Here is a 16416-nt window from a genome sequence, read left to right as displayed (position 1 = left end):
CCATCAATGTGGCTGATAAGCCCATGGATATTTGTGACACATACATGGTTGATTGGGCCATATAGGAAGAACCCAGACTGATGAAGGGAGTCCACAAATTCTCATCAGGGAAGATGCATCAGACTCCCTCATGGAGTTACATCCATGGTCAGTTCCACCTCATACTATTGTTTGGATGTTTCTAAGAAAAGAAAACAAGAAACTAGATATGCCTCCCATCTTTTTAATCCTACCCCTAGGGATCTTTACCGGGAGAGATTTATTTTTTGCAGGAGCTTTGTAATCCACTTATTTCTTTACAGCCTGTACAGTTTCCTTCATCTTTGTCCTCTACTCCCCCCTAAAGAAAGGGAATCATCTTCTGAGGCAGAATTTCTGACTCAGAACCTTTTGACTGTCCTCAGGTTTATTCACTCACAGGTTTTATGTTAGAAGCTGATAATATTTTCTTCGGATTTATCTAAGGAAGAACTTTCTTTTGTTTATAGTATCCATAAAATGATGCAGCCCTTTAATTCATAGGGTAAATAAGTTTCTGAAACAGAGACAAGATGTTGCACCTTACAGCCCATAGAAATTCCCAAACTCACTGCTATCCCTCCTAACTTGGAGATTTTGGAAAATAGCTTTTTATCTGCCTCTCTTGACCCAGAAGTCCAACATCCTGCACATAAGAATTCTATCAGATATTATAGAGCTCCTGAACTCCTTAAGTATTTTTTATTATTAAATTTTAATAGCATTTTCAAAGTTAAAATGACAACAAATTAAGAGAGAGGTATATAATTAAAGAGCAATAATAAAGAACAGCTCATATAAACATCAACTGTATGACAAACTACTTCTATACAATAATCATTCCATTCAACAGTCATATGTTTAATTGGTATCTTATATTAAGAAGTGGATTCAGGTATGTGGAGACAGGGTAACCCTGGTCCTGGCTTTATCTTCATCCATCAATATGATAAACCCTCCTAACCGTTACCCCAAATATTAGTATTTGCATTTTCTTTAATCTATTCTTCTGCACCACAATTGCCTGGTGATATACCCCAATACTATTTCTTCTGATTAGACCTTGCCCCACATAAAATCTTTCTTTCTGTGCTTTGCAGTAAGACTTCTTATCTATTCCACTAGTTGAAAAAGGAGCATACTTCTCTGATGCCCTCCATCCTAGATCTTCCTTTCCAATGCTAAGTAGCCAGAATTTCTAAAAATAAGGTACTTCGTTACCAAAGCTCCTACTCATTCTAAGATGCAGTCTTTCCAGAATGTCATCATTAATGTAAAACTCCAAGACATATGAATAATATCACCATCTTCCACACTGCACCCTCATCACTTACTTAAACCTATCAAAATATTAAAACAACATTGTTTGGGGGACCTGTACCATCTGCCTATCCACATCATGTAGTGATCCCATAATACTGGCTGGTTCTTCAGTATGAATACATTAACAAATAGTCCTACCACTCAGACTTCGGAAATTTGACACACTGATATCATCATTTTCTCCTTAACTTGTCCAATTTTATACACATTTAAAGCAGATAAAAAAAACTATATAGTTTATCACTAGAAATCACACCTCTCATCTTCTTTGCACAGGAAATCTGAGCAAAGCCTAACATAAAAGGGGGACAAAAATCCAAAAATAGGGACAGATTTTAAATATTGCTCTTAAATATTAGAAAGTTGCTAGAATAACAGGATTTGTGTTAGTACATATTTTTGAAGGATATGAAGTCTGAAACTCAGATGTATGCAATTATTTAGTGACTTCAATCTCAGTAAATTGCTAGTAATCAATAAGTTTTATCAGGAATAGACCAGAAATATGAGGCAAAAATCTGGACATTCTGCGAAAATCTAGGCAGTTGAGAGGTATGCTAGTAATTTTCCCATTTGCACCTAAACCTGCTTTGGTTAGCTAAACCACACCTTTAAGGTCCATCGCAACAAGATGCTCCCCATGATTCAGCCTTTTAATCCATTGCCTAATGGCATGCTGAAGCTGTTCAGATTGCTACAAAGCCTCTTCAGTTATTCTGAAGTGAGACTAAAGGAAGCCCAATCCTTGAACCTAAGGTAACCATCATTGCCTATATAATAAAAAGCACCAACTTATCTGTAATTCGTCTCACTTGTCTTGTCAGGATGGATTAGACGAACATGCATGGGTTATGCTCAAGCACCTTTATTATGTACAAACACAACAGGAAATGAGGTAGATAACTTCATCTTAGAAACAGACTATCTCTACTATTCATGTTCACTCTCTGGCAGCATTCTCAAAATGGCACTAAAGCTAGCACATGCCTGGTATTTTAATGCACGTTCAGTCCTTGGAAATGCTTCATAAAGGTATAACACACACACATATTCTACATCCTCCCTCTTTGAGAAATGAATCATACTTCATTGATGACATTGACTGACATGCAATAAATACAAAATAGTATTCTGACATACAATTATACAAAACTAAGTACATATAGACAATAATATCCAAGATGATGTGTATTTCACACTAGGTTTAGAGATGCAACCATATCATGTGATATAAAATCTAGAATCAAGTTTAGCACCTGGAACTGTCTCTCCTGTATGTTCAACCTTAGGAATATCAGGAACATTATCAGCAATCAGAAATTAGAGTCAAAACACGTTCTGCAACCGGAACATCGTCTGGGTTGCTCTGAGATTTCAAGTCTGTATCACAGGAACAATGCTGCAGTATTAGTTTTGCTACAAGAAGAAGATGTCTGTGATTTCTCCTGTACTCCACACCCTCTGATTTCACAACATAGGATCTTGGCTCATCACATATACCGGTTACTTGACCAATCTGGTCGAAACCTTTCACCATTTCTTTCCTTACTATCTCTCCTTTTTTCAATGAATGGAGAAATCTGCTCATCTTATCATAACTTGACTTCTGTAAAGAACGTTTTCTGAGTAGTTGGGCTTTGATTGCTTTGTTTTTCTTAGCTTTAGGCCTCAGCAAACTATGACTGATAGGAAGTGCTCTTCTGGTTTGCCTAGACAGAAGTCTTTGAGCAGGCGATCCAAGTATGTTGTCACGGGGTATGTTTCTGAGACTGAGTAAATTCAAAAACACATCGGTAATGTCATGCTTTGACTTCTCTACTAATTGCTTTGCACTCTGTACTGCATGTTCAGCTAGACTATTTGACTGTGGATATTCAGGACTACTAGTAACATGTACAAATACCCATTCTCTTGCAAATCTCTGGAACGATTGACTGGTAAATTGTGTGTCATTGTCAGATATCAGCTTATATAGACTTCCATGTACTGAGAAATGACGTTTCAGCTTGGTAATAAAAGTAGTAGATGTTAGGTTGGGTAACAAATCAATCTCGAATCAGTTTGAAAAAGAATCGAACAACACTAAGTAATACTGATTGTTCCACTTGAATATGTCAGTAGCAACTGTTGACCAAGGAAGTTCAGCAACCTGACTTAGCTGAAGTGGCTCTTTTTGCAAATGCAGTCTAGTACTATTCCATACTAAACAAGTTGAAAGTACTTTGTCAATGTTTTTTGCTAGAGAAGGCCAAAATACCAGTCCTCTTGCCCTTCTTTAAGTAGATATGGGCCCTGGATGACAACAATTCAAAATCTGGATATATTCATGTTGTAAGGAAGCAGAAACAACAATTTTAGGACCTTTGAAAATAATGTCATCTTCCATCAATATCTTATCTGTAAGGAAAATAAGGTTGTACTTCAGGCGGTACAATTGATTGTTTTGATGGCCATCCCACCTGGATGTAGTGGTTGAGCTTTTGCAAAACAGGATCAGTCTTTGTATGATCTCTCAGCTCATCAAGTCTTGTGGTCAAAACTTATGCACTTCCATGACACTGAAACAACATTTTCTGCTTCCAGCTGTTCTGTTGTATATCTGGGTGATCTGGATAAGTTATCAACCAGATAAAGACGTTTGCATTTTGTGTAGACCATTTTGAAGTTGTACTTTTGTAATTTAAGCATCATTCTTTGTAATCTTGCTGGAGTGGAATGCATAGGCTTTTTTAAAATAGCAGCTAGAGGTTGATGATCAGTTTCAATCTGCATATCTAGACCATAAATATAATCATGAAACTAGGAACATGCAAATACAATTGCCAAAAGTTCCTTCTTGATCTGAGCATATAGCATTTCAGTTTGGGTAAGAGTTCTAGATGTATGGGCTACTGGTCTACCCTCCTGAAGAAGAACTGCACGTAGACAAAACTTTGAGGTGTCACAGGAAAGAGTAACTGGTCTATTGACATCATAATACCTTAGTGTAGTTGGGTGGCAATTTCTGCTTAAGATAATCAAATGCTCTCTGGTACTGTTTTAGCCATGAACAAACAACATTTTTACATGTTAGCTCTCTTAAAGGTGCTGTCAATTCACTGAAGTCTGATATAAACTTGCCCAAATAGTTAACCATTCCAAGAAATTGCTGCAGAGCCTGAACATTATCTGGAGCAGGCATCTGAAGAATAGCTGCTTGCTTAGATGGGTCTGGTTGTAATCCACTACTAGTTAACAAATGACCTACATATGTGACTTGTGGTAGTCTAAATTTGAACTTTAAAGACTGAGCTTTAAATTCACTTCACCTGCTCTGTCCAAAACTTTCTTAGGTTTCTGTCATGCTGTACTTCACCATTGCCTCCGACCAACAAATTATCTACTATTATGGCACAGGGATAACCTGAAAAGATCTGTAGATTTGCATGCTGGAAGACTTCACTTGCAGACTTTATTCCAAATGGTATCCTGAGAAATCTATACCATCCAAATGGAGTACTGAATGTAGCCAGTAGTGAAGATCTGCAATCTAGCAGTACTTGCCAAAATTAACTTTTTGCATCCAAGATGAAAAATACAGTAGCTTTTCGGTTGAGGCGGAACTCGCGAACTCAAATGATTAGCGGTAGATTTTGATTTTGATAGCTGGCGGGCCTAGCCCCTGCCAACCTTCGAAGGAGGAACACCCATTCATGTAAGCCACCACAGAGAAGATGCTCCTGGAGAGTTGAACGGACAACGTCTAACTGTGAGGCGACAACGCTACCGCAACACCACCATAGCATTTGATATTAGGGCTGGGACTTCTTTGACTGATCGCATGGAATGATGAGGTCTCTCCAATGCCTTGTTCAAGTCTTTTGGGTCAATGCATATTTTAATCTCATCTGAGCCTTTTTTTGTGAGTTGCTACCATAGACAATACCACTGAATTCTGCAAAATACTTTTGAGTAATTGAATTCTGCAAAATACGTTGCAAAATACTTTCTCTCAGACACTGTAATATTGTTGGAATTTATTGTACAGTAAAGTCATTTATCATCATTTTAAAAAAACATTTCAAAGTAATTGGACATAGCTAGTAAACTGAGCAGCAGAAGAAGCACAGAGTGAGAAACACTTTGAAGTGACTGCATGTTGTAAATAAGCAGTACACAGCACACTGAAACACTTCCAAAATGGCTGTACTTTGTCAAGTAATTCTTCATAGTGCAAGAAACACTCTGTAATGGTGGCACCTTGTGAGCAGACACACTCAGCACAAGAAACTTTTTGAAATGGCTGTATATTGACTGCACTTCATGGAATAGTTGCACTTTGCACACAATAAACTCTTCCTAATAAATGCACAGTAATGAACACACACTGTAAGCACTTTTGCACACTTTGCGATTCTTCGAATAACTGTAGTTATGCTATGCACAGCTTTATTTAATGCAAAATAACTGTTTATGCCAACACATTGTAATCTGCCAAAAACATGCAGTCACCTTGCTTTACTTATGCTTCATATGCCCTTTCTGCCTTTTACTATGTTCATTTTCCCATGTAATGTCTTTTCTTGTGCTCATTTTACTCTAAACATTCTCATTTAGCAATTCTGAGGTGACTCCAAACCTCTTTTGTACTTTTCTAGTAATCGTTTTTTCAAATATTTTAACTTTGAAAATTTCACTCAATTAACAAACTTTTTATGCTTTTCGTTTGCTTAACAAACATTTCTGTGCTATTCATTTGCTTAGTAATGCATTTTGTGCCCCTTTAATGCTCCTGTTTACGTCTTTTAACAAAAATAATCATTTGTTCAAGTTTTCATTACCTTTAACTTTTTTCTTGCCTTTTTTGCTCTTGTTTCTGTTACTCTGCCTTTATCGTTGCTTCTGCACCTCATATCTCTGAAAAGCAGTGTCTGGAATCCCACTTCTGACACCATGTCATTCGTCTCACTTGTCTTGTCAGGATGGTATAGATGAACATGCTTGAGTTATGTTTAAGCAGCGTTATTATGTACAACCACATCAGGAAATGAGGTAAATAACTTCAACTTAGATAAAATTCTAAACAGACTAACTATCTCTCTCATTCATGTTCACTCTCTGGCTGCACTCTCAAAATGGCACTGAAGCTAGCACATGCCTGGTATTTATAAGCACATTCAGTATCTGGAAATGTTTATTAAAGGTACAGTACACACACATATTCTACAATATCTGATCCCATTATTGGAAATGTTTATTAAAGGTACAGTACACACACATATTCTACAATATCTGATCCCATTATTGGAAATGTTTATTAAAGGTACAGTACACACACATATTCTACAATATCTGATCCCATTATTGGAAATGTTTATTAAAGGTACAGTACACACACATATTCTACAATATCTGATCCCATTATTGGAAATGTTTATTAAAGGTACAGTACACACACATATTCTACAATATCTGATCCCATTATTGGAAATGTTTATTAAAGGTACAGTACATACACATATTCTACAATATCTGATCCCATTATTTGGCCATTTCATCTAAAAGATGGGGGATTTGAGAACCAAAATGTTATGATTATTCCAAATTCCAACTTGCTTGAGTCCCATTACAGTAGAACAGCTCTTAATTTCCTTAGTAAAACTTTCTTGTAGTTTTTTTGCGCACCTCCCCATCTGCCTTGCACAAATCTTGTAATATTAGATCTTGTGTCCAAATAAGTGCTACCGCCACTGTCTTTGCATATAATTCAAAGTTTGGCATCTCCCACCCACTTCTTACCTTGTCTAGATATAGTCTGTCTTTGGTAAGTTTCCTGTATTTATGCCCCCAAATAAATCTCTCACAACTTATTTGAAATTTCTTTAATCAAATAAAATCTTCTGTATACAAGGGTAAATGTCTTCACAAATATAAAACCATAATTTTGGATTGGTTTGACCTGTCAAAGTGAACATCTTACTTGACCATTTCCAAAACAATGGGATGATCTCAACCAAAGTCGAGAGTATCTTTCTGCACTCGGCTCTGATTGCTAATCTGTTAAATTCACACCTAAACATTTAACTCTTTCTTTCCTACATATCCATTGTTCCCCTATAGCATTGGAAATGTCCACATTTACTTGGATGATTTTATTCAAATTTCATTGCAGGTTGGAATATTCACCAAACTTTCCAAAGATTTGACTAATACCCCTAACTAAGTCTGGCCTAACTTTTATCAACATGCAGTCATCTAGAAGCATATGAAAGTACTTCCAGTCACAACCAATGTTTTGAAAAACTCCTGAACTCTCTGTGCTAAAACCTCCATGACTAAAATAAAAAGAGAAGGCATTAGGGGCATCACTGAAAATGAAACTTCTGAAAAATGTAATGACTTCTGACAACTGAGCATTGACTAGCACTTGACTTCTGGTATCTCTGTACAAAGCGAATATCCAATTTATAACTCTATAACCAAAACCAATATCTTATAGGGTCTGAAATAAAAATTACCATTCCACTGAATCAAATGATTTCTTGATATCAAATAAAATAACCTCCACTTGATTCCATCTCTGGGCTTCAGCTTGGAATAATAAAAATTTCTTATCATCCAACAATTGGGTTCCGCTGTTTGACCCTTCATGGATCCCCTTTGATACTCACTAACTAAGCTCCAATTTGCTTCTGCAATCTTTTAGCCAAGATCCAAGATAGAATTTTTGCATTCACATTAATTAAGAATATTGATATATCATTTTCAAAAAATCTCTTATCCTGCTCCAACATGGGCAGGAGAACAACCTGTGCTTGTGAAAAGAATGTGGGTAGCTTTCCTGTCTGTGTTCCCTGATTAAACACCTAAGGCAAATACAATATCAAATCTTCATGGAACAGCTTCTAGAATTCCACTGGCAAACTATCTTCCCCAGGTGGTATCCTTTTCTTCAAGTTCCCTGTGCCTTGACTGATCTCTTCCACCATTATTTTCTTATCAGTATCTAATTTGGCTTCATATGAAAGAGTATTCCCTGACCATACATACTCCCTACCCTATCAACTTTACACCACCTGAAATCTTGTTTACTGATAAAGCCTATCTCAACCACTAATGTGGCTTTCTCCTCCATTAAAGATTTTAATTTCAAATACCTCTCTGACATTGTACAGGAGTTAGAATTCTGAAAATCAATGTCTACTATTTTTTAAATATGTCTCATTTCCTCTTTATAAAGACCTAGTTTCTTGTGACCTTCTCTAACCCAATGTCCCTCCGTGGCCATGAAGTATCACCTGAAAGCACACCTGTTCACCTTCCACCATTTCCATGCTTTGTACAGTCCTCCTCACTTCTATTCTCTGAGTAGCATTGTCAAGGTTTCCATCTCCATCTTCTCACTGTTTTCCTCTCCTTGAGGATTCTAAACAAGAGTGTAACAGTTGCACGATCTGATAGAGATCTTTCTCCTAGTTCCATACCCCTCATCAACCATAAATCTCTGACCTGCATCAAAAAATCTATCCAGCCTGCTGGCCTGCTTTCCAGTTATCCTGGTAAGAGTGCATTCTCTGCTTTCTGGATGTAGCCGTCTCCACTTGTCCATTCTTCCTTCTCTTCCTGCCAGTGTTATAGCCCTAATGTTCCTTTATTTACTACCATGTTTTCTGTCTGAGTCCCAGTGAACAACTACATTGAGATCTCCCCCATTAGATCTGTATAGCAGTATGGCAAACTGGCATTCCATTTCTCATAAAAATCTTTAAAAACTCTGATGAGTCACAATCAGGACTGTTTATGATACCCAACTTTCAATCTTGTTCCTCCATTTGAATAACAAAAATAATCCATCTGCCTTTAACATCCTGTTTAACAACCTTGACTTGAAATACCAATGCTTTATTATTTACCATCACTGCAATCTGTCTTTTTATCCCTCCTGCAACTAAATTTGATCCAACAACAACCCATACTCTACCCACCCCCATTTAATCACTGCTTTTCTAATATCTGTCTTAAGTTGTTTAAGCTTTGCTCATTTTTCCTCCTCTTGATACGATGGCATACTTTTCACAAATTCCAAGTAATAGCATTAAACATCTTGCTTCCTACCCCTGCATTGCATTGAACCTCCTTACCCAGATTTCAGGCTGTGTCTATCTGGGCCCTTCAATCTATTCAGGATCTATACCCAACTGCTAGGGTAGATTTTTCTTTTAGCTATCAGTGTACATGATCTGCTCCTGACACTTCCCCAAGATGTAAACTCCATACATCTTTCTATGAACGCATATAAACTTTAACTTTTAGAAATATTATATTCTTAGATATAAACAGTGCAAACCAGTCTAGCTTAATCAAAAAAATGTCCCTAAGTGACCCTAATACTCCAGTATTACCTTTCCACAAATAGAGATAAAATGAGATTGCATTGGCTAAGCACATACCACCTTGTGCGTTAATCAACGGTTGCCTGAATGAGAGTAAACATAACAACAAATTATAACTGTATTTCAGACAAGAATATGCGTGATAAGAAAAGCATCAGTCCATAGTGCTCAAATATTAGCTGCAGCACTAAATGTCCATACACTACCATTTGCCACACAAATTAAAACTCCATGCTGTTTTCAGTTTCCTACAAGATGTAATCAAATGTTACCTAATCAAACTCTCATCATTTGTGTAACTTTAACCAGTCTTTAATTAATCCAGTTTTGAGAATCAGCTTGTATCCATTCTTAATTACTTCCAGAGCTTTACCTATGTTAGGAGAGAGTGCTAGCTGGATTGGAGCCATTTTGCTAACTTCGTCCGAGCAGTCCTTGGCCCATGACTGAGTGCTCATGTAATCTAACCTCCTCCATTCTGGTTGATCTGTACCTAGGTACTGAGACTGCCCCTCCTTAGCAGAATTCTGGGATTACTGTGGACACTCTATCTCAAACCTTGCAACAGTGATCCCCATGACCCCTACAGCTTCATGAAACACAGAGTAGGCATTGGTGTAATCAAATGGTTGACAGCAGCTCTTTCTAAGTCATACTGCCCTCTATTACTAGATAAGAAAGCACCTGCAACTTCAGATTGATCACTAGATTCCCATTCCTTCTTCTGCTCAACTGCAACTCTATTTTTTGTTAGTGTACAGCTGGTTGCATTATCCTCCATGTCACCTTCATCGACAAGCAGAGGGGTAGTAATGGAAGAGGGCCACAAAGTATGCATTGACTCAATAAACTGTTTTACCTTTGTAGTAGAGTAGAATAATTTTTTAAGACCATTCAACACAACCACTAACGTCCAAGGATAAGTGACCCAGAAAACAATCCCTTTGGGTTATTGATCTTTCCTAAACTCCATGTAGGCCATCAATTTTTGAAAAAGATCATTTGAAAAGTTCTGGCAGACTGTGATGTAATGACCTTCTACCTTTCCTCTGTGTGTTAAATAAGAATTGCTCAACAACCATTCTTTGGCAGAGTATGAGATCAGTTTAATGATGACTTGTCATGGCTTCACGTACCAATCTGTTCCTGGTTACAACATGTATAAAACACTAACACGAACGGAATGGCAGAAAAATCTCAGTTTGTCTCTGTTTATTGACTTAAAACATACAAGTTAAGCACTTTCATCTAATAAAATAGACTTCATCAGAACAATACTCTTCACAAAATGTTTTTCTTAAATACCCACTCATACCAATCACATTCAATTCAATTTATTCCATAATTGATTCTTAAAGTGCTAGTATTAAACTCCTATTCTCCCTATTGACTTATGTAGCTAATATTTAATACAATTAATAAAATAATAACAGAATTCATTAAAACATACTAACAGAATTCATTAAAAAATACATATATAGGTGACTTTGTATCTATTTTTTATTCAATGTATGTACAATATATAAGATATATAAATATATATATATATATATATATTTTTTTGGTTATTTATTTGTTTAAAAATACCAAAAAAAATATATATATTTATATATCTTATATATTGTACATACATTGAATAAAACATAGATACAAAGTCACCTATATATGTATTTTTAATGAATTCTGTTAGTATGTTTTAATGAATTCTGTTATTATTTTATTAATTGTATTAAATATTAGCTACATAAGTCAATAGGGAGAATAGGAATTTAACACTAGCACTTTAAGAATCAATTATGGAATAAATTGAATTGAATGTGATTGGTATGAGTGGGTATTTAAGAAAAACATTTTGTGAAGACTATTGTTCTGATGAAGTCTATTTTATTAGATGAAAGAGCTTAACCTCCACCTCACCCCCCCCCCATCCTGTAAGTATTTGTACAAAAGTTCTTCCTCTGATCCAGCTGTTATTTCTGTGAAGTCAGATACAGCTTGTAAACTTCTTCCATATCCTAATTCTTACCAAATGACAAAGATAGCTGGGCCTTGGTCAGGTAAGAAAAGAAGGTTCCCAATTCCTCCTGCCTTTCCATGGTATTAATCACCAAACCCATGTCATTACATATATGCTTTCTATTTTTGACAATATGGCTACATCAATGCCATATTTCCCTGACCTGACACTAAGACTTCTTTGCTAAATATGCTGCATATACCACACAGGTTGCAAGACATTCTACGAAGTGTGGTAAGTGTACATTAAACAGGTGTAATCTGGACGAAGCTAAAATGTTAAATGGAAGTACACTCTCGTTACTCTATACCTCCAAACAAAAAGATTTCCTCAAAGCTTTATAGGACACTTTTTTCTTTATTTATTTATGCAAATCATATGTCCTTTGACTGTGATATTGTATACTTTATGAAATACAGATGTGATTCCATGCGATTACTGATATTATATCTAGTGAAAGTAAAAACTTCTAATAGACTTTACCAAAATAGAATTATGGTTTTAAGTCTCAGTGCTTTAACTGAATGCATCCAAGATGTGTTTTTTTTTTCCTGAAATCATCACTGCAAACTGTCATAGTCTGCAAAACTGTGCATTTCATCTAATAATTATTCTCTTATAGAAAGAGGCCGGTTGGTCATATACAAGCACACTGCCTTAGCAGTGGGGTTTCCTCTCTTTAATCAAATTATTTTTGTTCTCCTCTACAACAAACAGCTTAAAAAAAAAAAAATACTGTTAGACTGTTCATTGCAGTCGTTACTGGAGACTCTCACACCAGTCCTAAATCAGCATACAAAAATAGGCTGGACTTGTCACGCTTAGTAATTTTGCAGAACTTTACTTTACATCCTTCAGTAAGATGAACTGATTAAATTCTATAGCTCATCTGTACCGCATTCAAAGAAGCTCTTCTTTTGATTTTCTTTATGATGCATCCAGACCACAGCTAGGTAAATATTTATCATACCATATTCTATGCAAGGAATTAAGATTTGCTATCTCAAAAATAATATAGCCATCAGAAAATTACAAGAATTTTAGAGATGCAAGAGGAGATTCATCAAGGTTAACATGAGGTGTACACCATCTGTGCACCTTGAGGAAACTTTTCTGAATTCGAGAACAACCTACTACAATGTTTTTGCTGTCTGTTCACTCAGAAAGGTGGCAAAAATTGTGCATGTTATGTATAGTTTGTGATATCCTTTAAGAATCCACCTCACAGTTTCCTGTAGCTTCATATATAAAATTTGAAACAAGATGCAATGTTATATAAAGAATATAACCAGAAATAAGCAGTCAAGGTCAATGTTATAAGTTCTGAGCAGACTAAGTACTCAAACTGTGTGAGAATTATGCAACCTGTTCAAGCTAGCACTATTTTTCCAGTGTGTTAATCATTCAACAAACATAATGATCAAATCACACTTTGCCCTAATATCATACTGATAATACTACATTCTTAGAAATTCCTTTTATTCAGTTTACATCTCCTATTCATTCTACTCATATTTTTTGACAAGCATGATGTTATATTCCCATTTATGTTACCATAACTCTCATAGTAATTGAACACGATTGCCAGTATCAGCTTCCCATCCTGCTACAGACTATTACCACTGATGCTGTGGTTGTTGACTGACCTGTGGCAAATACAGCACATAATTTTTAATAGTTGTCATTTGTTCATGGGTTAGTGAACAGCTGTTCCATCAGTGGTATAGTCTCTTGCAAGATAATAGGCTGAAGTCGGCAATCATGTGGGCCTTAACTAATGGCATCATCTTCATGTAATGGCCTGAAGACTCTGGTACACAGCTGCACTGTCCACTGGCAGAGATTCCACACATACAGCAGGGTGAGGATTCCACAAGTAGCATTGCTGGCCCATTGTACATCATGGCCATTTGTCTCAATGTGAGGGGACTGGAATCCCCCCAGTGCCCCAGATCACTATCATAGCTACATGTGGAGCATATGGAGGAGGACACACCAGTGTCTGACCTTGCAATATTCAATATACAGCTTGTACAGAGTGGTGCTAGTAAAGTTCATGGCACCAGCTGTCTCCCAAGAAATGTCAGGTATCATCTGCACAGCACCAAATACACTTTGAATTATCTATGCACGGACTTCTGCTACTAAGATTTAGATGGTGAGAGTTTTGCAAGCTACACATGAGGATATCTTGCAAGATTTTCAGCAATATATTGACATGGTGAAAGCCAGGGACAATGCCATGATGATTCTACTGTTGAGCAAGGTTGTTAGAGCAGCATGCATGCCAGTCTCTATCTGCACACTTGTGAGAAGTCATCAGACACAAATGGCTGTCACACCAGACCATGATGGAGGTCAAATCTGTATACATGGAAGTCATAAAGGACAATCAGCACAGACCACCTTCTGAGCTCTAGCATCCCTGGTTGTGCAGTCTTCCACAGGTCAGGGTGTTGAACATAGGTTCATAGATGCATAGGATGTTACTAGGCTACTGACCTGAGGGTCTTTAAAGATCTAGCTATTAAATCCCAATATAACACTAGATGAGAGATATCATCTATGCCCAAGGTTTTTCTAACAAAGACTACCCATGCCCAGGAGAGAAGAAGGGATAATGCTGGGCAGAAATTTACAGTTTCCCATCCTGTCATCCAGATTGTGTTTAAACAGGGTTATGGAGGTGCTCTGTTTGATTGGAAGCCTATTCCAGAGAAGTAACTCCAAAAGTAAGGCAAGTACTACCATGCTGTGTATGAAGCAACTTCACTTTATTAAAACAGTAAAAGCAGTATCATAAGCACTTTTGGGTAAATCAGTTCATCAGATGATAAAACACTAATAAAAACATAGTATCTAATATAGTACATCACAACCAATGAAAATCAATAGTTTACCCTCCTTTTTGCTAGAGCTGGTTTTAAAGGGACAACATCATTTAATCCTGAGGCTTTGTCAGCTCCCAGTCTAAGAATCCATTCCATCTCTTTGTATTCAGTTTCATTATACAGGTCTCCCATTCTTTGACTTCTATTTTCAACACATATAACCATAAAAGCAAATACATGATCACTATGCAATTGTATATGCTTGTACAGTGCATTATGTTCTTTTCTTAACCTTATATCTGATAGATGCTTAAACATTCTATCTTTAAGTCTGCAATTTGTTTTTCCTACATAATATGCAGTACAGTATGGACAGTTTGCAATATAGACAACATTTTGCGAATTACAGTCAGCATACATATTCAAAAAGTACTTCTGGTTGGTCCTGGGGGTGTATAAAACAGTTTCCTTGTGAAATGTGTTTACCAGCTTTATAATGTAGACATGGATAGGTTCCCTTCTTCTTAATGCCTGGATTTTTAAAATGCATAGGTTATTGACATAGAATATCTTTCAGATTTTTATTTCTTTTTAAAATAAATCTAGGTTGTGTCCCTACAACTCTAGTTATATTCTCATCTGTTAAAATAATTCTCCAGTTGTCTCTAATTATATTACATATACCACCTATATCATTACTGTATGTTAAACTTATTTTCAAACCTTCATTAGGTTTTTGAACCTGTGCATCTACCTTATTAGGCCATTGTTTACCTCTGTGTAACCATGGTTTTGCACTTTGTTTTCTATAGCGACTGCTGTTGTCCATTTCCTTTTTTAGTAGATTTTTGCTATAACCTCATGCTTGAAAATTATTCTTTAAAGAGTCCAATTCCTGTGTAGAGGAATTTTAATTTGTACAAAGTCTGGATATTCTGTAGACTAGTCCCTTGACTGTGTGTTGGAATACATGTCTAGGGTGCATGCTGTCACATCTAAGCATGCTGTTGGTCCAACATGGCTTCCTATATAGTGATGTCTCTACCTCCCCTTTTTCCTTCTTAGTAATACTAACATCCAAGTATTCAATAACTGAACTGGAATAATTCAATGAGAATCTGAAGAAGCTGGTAGTAGACTCTAAATACTTAACAAAGGATGTTAATTCTGATGTGGTGCCCCCCACAAAAAGAAAACATTGTCCACAAATCTATTGTAAAAGAAAAGTTTGTCTTTCCAATCATGTGCTGCCTCAAATATCACCATATCTTCCCAGTATGCCAGGACTAGGTTAGCATATGTGTTTGCACAAAGTGTACCCATATCTATAACTTGTCTCTAGCAATAATACTTTGACAAAGAAAAACATTGTTTTCTAATACTAGCCTTAATAAGGGACATAACCGTATATTTTTATCTATATGTATATTCACCTTTTTGTTCAATATTTCTTCTATGGCAGTAATACCATATTGATTTTCTATGACAGTAAACAAATTCTTTACATCTAGGGCAGGGGTCTGCAACCTTCACTATCAAAAGAGTCATTTTTGACCCCTCTCCACCAAATAAAATTCATCGGGAGCCACAAAACCTATTTGACACCTAAAATGAAGATAACACAGCATATAAAGTTTTATATATAGTTATTATACTAAATATAAAAGAACTAAGTTTATAAGAGCAATATTTAAAATCCATTCCTATTTTTGTTCCTTTGCTGTGATTGCTTGATCTCTCTCAATGTGTGTGTGTGTGTGTGTGTGTGTGTGTGTGTGTGTGTGTGTGTGTGTGTTATATCTCTCGACCTCTTAGAACAAGAAATCTGGATAAAGCTATAAATAATGGGGCACAA

This window comes from Protopterus annectens, chromosome 8.part0 (assembly GCF_019279795.1).
Source record: "Protopterus annectens isolate FY-2018-M chromosome 8.part0, PAN1.0, whole genome shotgun sequence".
In the NCBI taxonomy this organism is placed as follows: domain Eukaryota; kingdom Metazoa; phylum Chordata; order Ceratodontiformes; family Protopteridae; genus Protopterus; species Protopterus annectens.
This window is presented reverse-complemented; position numbering follows the sequence as displayed.